General features: G+C 39.6%; 1 long non-coding RNA gene across 2 annotated transcripts in view; it reads right to left on the reverse strand.

Moving 5' to 3' along the window:
• LOC125484062 overlaps positions 1-10,289 on the reverse strand; it is a 53,657-nt gene extending 43,368 nt beyond the window's left edge. The window contains exons 1-2 of one of the 2 annotated variants that reach the window (XR_007262938.1): positions 10,247-10,289; positions 5,145-5,228 (exon numbers count right to left, since the gene is read on the reverse strand). This is a non-coding gene — a long non-coding RNA (uncharacterized LOC125484062). Of the gene's footprint in view, positions 1-5,110; positions 5,229-10,246 lie in introns of both variants that reach the window. The other variant, XR_007262939.1, reaches the window with a different exon arrangement.
• Positions 10,290-10,564: the final 275 nt, after the last annotated feature.

Raw genomic sequence — 10,564 nt, forward strand, 5'->3', positions numbered from 1 at the left:
TTTGGTTTTTATTTAGTATTTCCCTTCTCAAGACTCAGGCAAGGGGAGATGTTGAGAGTGAAAAAGTTATTTATAGTAACATCAACAAGTGTGGGAATTGAATCCGTGCTGTTGGTATCACTTTGCATCACAAACCAGTCGTCAGCTAACTGAACTAACCAAGCCCATTTCCTCTCTTATAATGTGGTTTTCAGAACTGCACACAGTATTCTAGCTGTGGCCTAGCCAATGTTTTACACACCTCCAGCATCACCTCCCTGCTCTTAAATTCTATGCCTCAGCAATTAGACAGTGACTACACTTCAAAAGTAGTGGGCTATCTTTAAAGAACTTGGAGATGTATGGTAATCAGGGAAAATGCTACTTGAATGTAAGTTTGTCTTTCTATTACTTTTTTTATCTCTTTCATGCACTTACCTAGAATCCCTTTAAGTGCATCTATGTTACTTGTCTTAACTGAACTAAGAGTAAATAAAGTTGCACACATGCGATTCATAGTTAAAGTAGCGTTTGACTTGCAAAAGAAAATTGAGGTGTACTATGGGCTCATCCTCTTCCAAACTACCAATGGAAAAATCACAACCATATGCTCTGAATTCTCTATTTTCTAATCAACTGAAAGAAAGATCTGCAGGTATATCACACCTTTAATGATCCTGGACATCCAACAGTATTTTATAGCCAGTGAAGTATGTTTGAAGTGTAATCACTATTGTAATGTAGGAAACACTTGATATACGACACTGTATAAACATTCTGCAAGACTCATTAAATATCTTTGCTCTTGAGAAGATCAAAATGTGCAACAAAGATAATTCTGGGTTTAAGTATTTTAAGATATTAGGAGAAGCAAATGAAGTTGGTTAATTTTGCTTTGAAACTGAACTTGAAGACATATGTGAAGTGTCAAAAATAGTTAATGAATTGGTAACCAACACAAAATATTGTCTCACTAGCACAAGCCACAAAGGCTGCAAAATTTGAACCAATACATATTTTACCACACAACAGATAATAGAATTGAGGGACAAGTTACCAGAAGAGGCCATTGGATTCATGTGGTATTTAAATATTTACTGGAAAGGGATTTATGAGACAGGAAAGAGGAGGGTAAGTCAGACTAATCTATTACAAAAAGCTTAAGTTGAATGCTGTCCCTCTTCATCAACAGCACAATGACAATTTGAGTGCAACTTGATACAGAGTATGGGCCTAGAACTTAGGTTACTAAGTGTATGTTAATCATTAACCTTTTTTATAAAACTTATATTGATTTTAAGGAGTTTGCAATCACAGTTACCTAACATAGATTGTTGACGATTTGTAGCAAATTTCTGATAGTTTGTTCAGAAGCAGCAGCGTATGATACATCAGTTAATTCGATAAAGAATGTATATAACTTGTGACAATTGGGAATGCTCGCTGTACCAGAGGCCAAACAGGCAATTGATGTGGAGAGTGTTGGTGTCATGTAAGTTGTAAAGGTCATATCCTATTCTCTAGCTGGGGTATTAGGAAACTCTTCCTTAGGTTTTCCTCCTCTTCTTCTGGTCTTTCATGTGGAGACGACAGCTCCCTAAGGACTTCCTGATGAGGACATCCCCATCTGCTCTTGTTTTATCATATTTCTAGGGGCAGGTAGCTTATGCTGTGTAAATCAATTGCCTGAACCCTTTTGGTCAATGAAATTCCAATGGCTTTTGCCATTGCATAGCAACACGCTCAGCCAAGTGAAATATCCATCCTGTGACATCTGGGGAGCCATCAACACTTTACATGGCCTACGCAACCAGCTGTAGCAAGTGTCACCATCTGCAGAAACTTGAGCTCTGGATTTTAGAACCTGTGACCACTGGTGTGGCTATGGTAAAGCTGAGAACTATATGATTCGCTCATTTAAGGATTAGGATCATGCAGGCTAAAGGGAATAGGCAATTGCTAGATAGTCTAGAGGTGGACTAAGCAGTTAGTGCAAGAGTCCCCTAAGTCAATTTCACTGTGGCCTTAAAAGTGACTCCAGGATGGTATGCTGACACTCTGGTGCCAGGATCATGGATGTGACTAAGTAGTTGCTACAGGACATACTTCAGGGGGAGGGTGAACAGCCATAGGTCATGGTCCATCTTGGTATAAAGGACCAGGTAGAATGAGGGATGATATCCTGAAAACAGAGTTTAGGGAAGAGAAAAAGACATTAAAAAGAAGGACCTCTAAAACAGAAATCTCAAGATTACTTCCAAACTCTATGCGCTGGCAAGTGTATAAAATAATATTAGTGCATTACTGCAAAAACAGTGTAGGAAAGAGGGCTTTAAATTTCTGGGGCACTGAGACAGGATCTGGGGATGTAGGACCTATAAAAGGGAGAGAAGATTACACCTTAGCAGCATCTGGACTAATATCTTTCCAGGGAGATTTGCTGGTGCTTTTGGAAATGTTTAACCTAGCTTGACCAGGGATAGGAACCACAAAAGGAATACAAAAAGGAGGAGAAAAACAAAGCTAAAGATAATGGGAAGTAAAACAGCAGTAAATGACAGTAGGGTGCAACAGAAACAAATGCCAACATTAAATAAGTTCAAAGTACTGAATGATGTTTAAAAGGCAGAAATGAAAGAATGCATGTAGCATTTGCAGTGGGGCAGATTAACTGATGGCACAACAAAATGTATACATATGAACTATTTGTCAAGATAGAGACAGTGTTGGAAAGGTGACCGTGGCTGGGATCTGAATATTCAAGGATATTCAACATTTGGAAGAACAGACAAAAAAGAAAAAGAAGTAGGAGTAGTTCTGTTAATAAGAGATGAGATCAGCACATTAGTGAGAAAGGAAATTAGTTTGGAAGAAGAAAGTGGAGAATCTGTTTGAGTGAAATTTAGAAACAGCAAGAGGCAGCACGCTTTGTTGATAACCACCAAACAGAAGATAACACAAGACTCAAAGTAAGTCATGAAATTAGAGATGCATGTATTAATGGTAATGCTATAATAATGGATAACTTCAATCTACACATCCAATCTGCACATTAAATGGAAAATCCAATCAGCACTGGAGGATAAATTATTGGAAAGTATGCAGGATTGTTTTCCAGAGCTGTTGCATTGTGGATCCATCAAAGGAACAGACTGTTTTAGATCTATCATCATGTAATAAGAAGTGCTAATTAGTAAGTTTGGTGTAGAAGAGCCTTTAGAGAAGATTATCACAATGTGATACAAGTTTGCTTTAAGTTTGAAAATGATTTGGATCAGACAAAAAGTGTTTTCTTAAATGTAAGCATAAGAAAATCTGAAGGTATAAAGGACAAGTTGGCTATGGTGGACATGGAAGATGCACTAAAATGTATAATGGTGGACAGGTAATATCTAATATTTAAAGAATTAAATGGATTACAGCAAACATTCATTTCTTTAAGGCACAAAACCTCAACAGGAAAAAGTGAGTCAACCACAGCTAACAAAGTAAATTAAATATTATATATTTCAAAAGGAGGAGATTTATAAAGTTGCCAAAAATAATAGTAAACTTGAGGATTGGAAACATTAGAATTCAGCAAAGTAGGAACAAGCAATTAATAAAGAAATGGAGAATAGAACATGCATAAGCTGACAAGAAACATGAAGGTGAATTATAAAAGCTTTCATAAGAATTAAAACAGGAAAATATTAGCCAAGGTAAATGTGGGTTTATTTTTCGCAGAGGCAGAGACAGGAAAATTTATAATGAGAAAAATGGAAAACTAGCTGAAAATGTTAGGACATGGAAAAGCAAAATAATTACTTTTATCTTTCTTTACGGAGGAAGGTACAAGAAATCTACCAGAAATAATAGAGGTTCAAGGCACTAGTGAGAATGAGAAACTGAAAGAAACTAGTTTTTGTTTAAAAATGGAGAAATTCAGAAAATCCCCAGGGCTTGATGATCTACATCCTATAGTGTTGAAAAAGGTGACTATAGAGATAATGGATACATTGGAGGTCGTCTTTCAAAACATTATAGGTTCAGAAATGGTCTTTTCAATTTGAAAGGTTGCAAAATGCAACCCTAACATTTCAGAAAGGAGTAAGGGAAAAAGAGGTAACTACAAATGTGTTATTCTGACAGTAGTGGTAGGGGCAACTGTAGAATATATTATAAAGAATTTAATCACTGAACATGATAACTTTACACTTAGAAAATAATAATTGGATTAGGCAGGTTCAACATGGACATATGTAGATCAAATCATAGTTGACAAACAAGTTGAAGTTTTGAGTATATTACTAGCAGTATAAACAAGAAGGAGCTAATAGATGTGGTGTATTCGGATTTTCAGAAGGTTTTAAATAAAGTTCCACACAGGAAGCTAGGAAACATAATTAGAACTTATTGAATAGGAGGTGATATGTTGATATGGTTCAGCAGCTGGTTAACAGACAAAAAGCAACAAGTAGAAATAAACAGGTCAAACAGGCTGTATGAGACATCAAAACAACCAGAGTTTGTGGCCAGGTGTTCACAATTTATATCAATGATTTGGATATGGGATCAAACGTGATATTTCCAAGTCCGTAGATGACACAGATGGATTGTATGTTGTGGAGGATGCAAAGAGGCTTCAAGGATATTCTAACAGGCTGAGTAAGTGGGCAAGCAAATGATAGATGAGATATAATGTGGATAAGGATGAGGCTACCCAATTTAGCAGGAAGAAAGGAGGTGTAGAGTGTTTCTGAAATGGTGAGAAATTGGGAAGTGTTTGTGTCCAAAAGGATCAGGGTGTCCTTGTTCATAACTGGCAGTTAAAATATAGGAACAGTAAGGAATTAAGAAGGCAAATTATATTTTGACCTTTGTCACAACAGGCTGACAGGGATAAAAAGTGTCTTACTTCCATTGTATAAAACATTGGTGAAATTACACCTGGAGTATTGTAAACAGTTTTGAACTCCTTCCCTAAGGAAGGATATACTTTCTGTAGAGGGAGTATAGATGAGGTTCAGCAGACTAATTCTTGGGAGGGCGTGTCTAGTTATGTTTTAAAGGACATAAAGGAATAAGTTGCACTAATAAACCCAGAGACATCACACTTGACTTGAGAGTCAGCGCACAAGAAATCTCTCACCCAATCACATCCATCCTAATCACAACTTAAAGACCTGTTTGGAATATGGGCCCATATTCCAGGTTTCACCTTCCTCAGAAAGATGTGACTCAGGAAGTTTGGGGGCTGTACATCTGACCTGTGTAGGAGAAATTGAGGAGAATAGATGTGTATAAGAACAAACCATAAAACATAAGAGATAAGAGCAGGAGTAGACAACTCAGCTCTGTCATTTAATACGATCATAACTAATCTCATTGTGGCCTCAATTCAACTTTCCTGCCCACTCTCCGTAATCTTTCAGCCCATTACTTCAATTAAAAATGTGACTTTCTCTGAGTAAATTCACTTAATGTCCCAGCATCCACTGCACCCTGGAATAGTGAATTCAATTGATTCACATTCCTTTGAGAGAAATAATTCCTTCTCATCGTTGTTTTAAATCTGCAACAACTTATCAAAATCTATGAACTCTCATTCTAGATTGCCCTACATAAGGAAATATTGTCTTCAAGCCTACTTTGTCAATCCCCTTTAACATCTTATATACCTCAATTAGATATCCTCTCATTCTTCTAAACTCCAGACAGAATAGGCCTAAACTGCTCAGTCTCTGTTCATAACAGAAATCCCTCATCTCTGGAATCAATCTAATGAACCTCAGTTTCAAAAAATGAGAAGTAATCTCAAGGAAACTTACAGAATTCCAAAAGGGCTAGATAGATGGATATATGATCACAAAATTATAATCGTGAAATAATGCCATTAGGCCTATCATGTCTTAACTGGTTCTCTGAATGACCTACCATGACTATCGGGGAGGCGATGGCCTAGTGGTATTATCGCTGGACTGTTAATCCAGAGACCCACATAATGTTCTGGGGACCTGGGTTTGAATCCTGCCACAGCAGATGGTGGAATTTCAATTCAATAAATATTTGGAATTAAGAGTCTAATGATGACTGTGAATCGATTGTTGGGGGGAAAAAAAAACTATCAGGTTCACTAATGTCCTTTAGGAAAGGAAACTGCCATCCTTACCTGGTCTGGTCTACATGTGACTCCAAACGCACAGCAATGTGGTTGACTCTTAACTGCCCTCTGGGCAATAAATGCTGCAATGCCCTGATCCCACGAATGAATTAAAAAAACTTAATACCATCCTTCTGCCTTTTCCCTGTATTTTTGTACATTCTTTGTATTTAAATAACCATCCATTTCTCTCTTGAACACCTCAGCTGAATCCATTTCCACCACATTTTCAGGTATTGTATTCCAGACACAAACAACTTGCTGTGAGAAGATGTTTTCTTACATTATGTTTACTTTTTTTTGTAAATCACTTCATATGTGTGCCCTCATGCTTTTGGTCCTTTATATGCAGGAAGTGTTTTCCCTGACTACTTTGGCCAGACTTCTCATAATTTTGAAAATTCTAGCCTTCTTAGCTCTTCCCTCGACAAGGAAAACAGTCCCAGCTACTCCAGAGATACCAAGAACTGCAGATGCTGGAGTCAGAGTTAATACAGAGCTGGAGAAACACAGCAGGTCAGGCAGCATCAGTGGAGTAGGAAAGTCAATGTTTCAGGTTGGAACCCTTCTTCAGTTCTATGTTGACCCCAGCTACTGCAATATATCTTCATAATTGAAGTGTCTCATGCCTAGGACTATCCTTGTAAATTTTTTCGCACTCTCTCCATGCAGACACATGCTTCCCAAAGTATGGCATCTACTTCAGTTGAGGTCTAACCAGTGTCTTAGGCAGGTTCAGTATGTTAACAATAGTTCAAAATTCCTGCTTTTCTACACTATGCCACTATCAATAAATTCTAAAATACTCAGGTCTTAACATCCATCCTGTCCACCTGACCTCGAATGACTTATGCACATACACACCCAGGTCTCTCTGCTCCTGCACATTCTTTAGAATAACTTCCCTCAATTTATGCTTTTTCTCAATATTCTTTGTACCTCACACTTCCCTGCATTCTAATTCATCTGCCATCTATCCACCCACAGCAGTAATTGTCAATGTCCTTTTCAATTCTACACTGTCTTCCTCACAGCTTATAATGCTTCTAAGATACATATCCTCTGCAAATTTTGAAATTATGCTCTACACACCAAGATCTAGATCATTAACATAAATTAGGTAAAGGAAGAGTCCCAATGCCATTCCCTGGGGAACTCCACCACAAATCTTTCTCCAACTTGAAAATATCCATTAACCATTATTCTGTTTCCTGTCACTCAGCCAATTTTGTATCCATGTTGCTACTGTCCCTTTTATTCTATGACGTACAAGTTATAACTCACTAGGGTAGAACACTGGAAATCAAGCCCACTTGAGGCGGCACGGTGGCGCAGTGGTTAGCACTGCTGCCTCAGCACCAGGGACCAGATTCGATTCCACCCTTTGGGCGACTCTCTGTGTGAAGTTTGCACCTTCTGCCTGTGTCTATGTGGGTTTCCTCCCTCAGTTCAAAGACGTGATGCTCGGGTGGATTGGCCATGATAATTTCCCCATAGTGTCCAGGGATGTGTTGCTTAGGTGGATTAGCCATGGGAAATGCAGGGTTACAGGGATAGGGTAGAGGCTGGGTCTGAGTGGGATGTTCTTCAGCGGGTCAGGATGGACTCAATGGGCTGAATGGCCTGCTTCCACACTGCAGGGATTCTAGGATTCTATTCATCACGAAGGTTAAAGATTTTTAGAAATGAAACAAAGATTTACCAATTTACTGGACTTTCCGACCTAGGTTTAAAGAAAGCACAGAACAGGTTTCGGTACTCGACAGGAATCATGATCTATTACAAGTAACGAGACTTTGGCTACAGCTAAACAGTTATATACCATCATCACTTAACACGACAAATTAAAACTGTTATCCCCTTTTTAACTCCCCCTTACACATACACACGTGCACATGCAGATGTGAACAGGGAAGAAAAAGCATAGCTGGAGGGAGAACTGAGAATGCAGTTCACTCGTCTTCGTTCACAAGATCAGTAGAGTTGGTTCTTGCTGCTCAGAACATTTCTTCTCCACCTGCCTTATCCATAAGTTTCCACTTGTTTATAAGAGGCACATTGTGGCTGGTTCACTTATGAAAGGTGTCTGACTTATTAATTAAAAGCCACAGCTTACAGCAACTGCTGAAGCAAAGATACACTCATTTTCTTCAGGTTTAAAATGGGTTTTGGCACCAGGGAATGAGATATATCTCCTGAACTGGTGGAGAGCTGATTACTTCTCTGTATCCTATTCCTAGCCCCAAACTGTTTACTAATCTGACAACCAAACCCATAGGGCTTTCGTCTTTGATAACTGTTCACAAGTCCACAGCCCAATCAACTTGTTGTTGCAATCCAAAGCTCTATATGAATACATAACCCCTCGGCTCCAGTTTGTCTGTAAACTAAATTTCAACTCCTGCTTATTAAAGCAGCTGTTTAAAGGAAAGAAAATTGCCTGGGTATGGTCCTTTACACAATAGGCAGGACAAATCCAAAGCGGTCAATTACCACCCAATCAATCTGCTCTCGAGTTTTAGTAAAGTGATGGAAGGTGTTATCAACAGTGTAATCAAGCAGGGCCTGCTCAGCAATAACCTGCGCAGTGACGCCCAGTTTGGGTTCTGCCAGGGCCACTCAGCTCCTGACCTCATTACAGCCTTTGTTCAAACATGGACAAGATAGCTGAATTCCAGAGGTGAGGTGAGAGTGACAACCCTTGACGTTAAGGCTATATTCAATCCAAATGTGTCATCAAGGAGCCCCAGCAAAAACTGGAATCAATGTGATACGGGGGCAAACTTTCTGCTGGTTGAGGTCATACCTGGCACATAAGAAGATGGTTGTGGTTGTTGGATGTCAGTCACAGTTCTAGGACATCTCTGCAGGAGTTCCTCAGGGTGGTGCCCTAGGCCTAATCATCTTCAGCTGCTTCATAAATGACCAGCACCACTACCACCACCAACCCCCTCCCCAATATAAAGTCAAAATTGGGGATGTTTGCCGATGATTGCATAACGTTCATTTACAACTTCTCAGAAACTGAAGCAGTCCATATTCAAATGCAACAAGATCTAGACAATATCCAGGCTTGGGCTAACAAGTGGCAAGTAAGATTCATGCCACACAATGCCAGGCAATGACCATCTCCAATAAGAAACAATCTAACCACCTCACTTTAATATTCAATGGTGTTACCATCACTGAATCCCCTACTATCAACAAACTCAACTGAACTCGCCACATAAATATTGTGGCTACAAGATTAGGTCCTGACTCCCTAAAGCCTGTCCACCATCAACAAGGCACAAGTCAGGAGTCCAGTTATCTGGATGGGTGCAATTCCAACAACACTCAAGAAGCTTGACGCCATCCAGGGCAAAACAGTCAGCTTGATTGGCAGTACATCCACAAGCATCCATTCCCTCCACCACCAGTAGCAGCAGTCTGTGCTATCTACAAGATGCACTGCAGAAATTCACCAACAATTCTTAGGCAGCACCATCCAAACCCATGACCACTTTTATCTTGGAGGACAAAGACAGCAGATACATGGGAACACCACCACCTGCAAGTTCCTCTCCAAACCACTCACCATCCTGACCTGGAAATATGTCGTTGTTCCTTCACTGTCACTGGGTCCAAATGCGGGAATTTGCTCCATTACGGCATTGTGCGTCAACCCACAACATGTGGATTGCAGCATTTCAAAAATGTAGCTCACTAATACCTTCTCAAGGCAACTAGACATGGGCAAAAATGCTTGGCAGCCAGTGACACCCACATCCCACGAATGAATAAAAGAAAATTTCAGATTCAGGAAGTCTAAAATAAGAACCGAAAGATCTGGCATCAGTGGAGAGAGAAACAGTTCACAGACTTGTTGAGTCTCTCTAGCACTTTCTGTTTTTATTTTAATTGTTAATAAAGCTTGTGAAGAGTATCAAGCTATTTGCTTTTCAAAACATGCAGCCATTCTTGGTTTTTAGAACAGTCTGTTCTCATTTTGATCAACAACATTAAAAATCACAGCAATAAAAAGACAATAAAAGGTCTTTACATATAACTTTGCCCACAGTCTTTTATGCAACACTTTCTTGAATGCCTTTTGGAAGTCCAAGTACGCTACAACAACAACATTACCATCATCAACCCTTTGTTAGCTCTTTGTTGTTTCAGCGGCGGGAGTCCGGGAGGAAGCACGAGGGCACCCTGGGAAGGTAAGCTTTTCGATTATAAAAGCCTTACCTCACGTGACTGCAGCCTTTCAGTTGTTTCAGCAGTGGGAGTCCAGGAGGAAGCGTGAGGGCACCCTGGGAAGGTAAGCTTTTCGATTATAAAAGCCTTACCTCGCGTGACTGCGGCCTTTCAGTAGTTTCAGCGGCGGGAGTCCGGGAGGAAGCACGCGGGCACCCTGGGAAGGTAAGCGTTTCGATTATAAAAGTCTTACCTCACATGACT

This window comes from Rhincodon typus, chromosome 9 (assembly GCF_021869965.1).
Source record: "Rhincodon typus isolate 14 chromosome 9, sRhiTyp1.1, whole genome shotgun sequence".
Lineage (NCBI taxonomy): Eukaryota > Metazoa > Chordata > Chondrichthyes > Orectolobiformes > Rhincodontidae > Rhincodon > Rhincodon typus.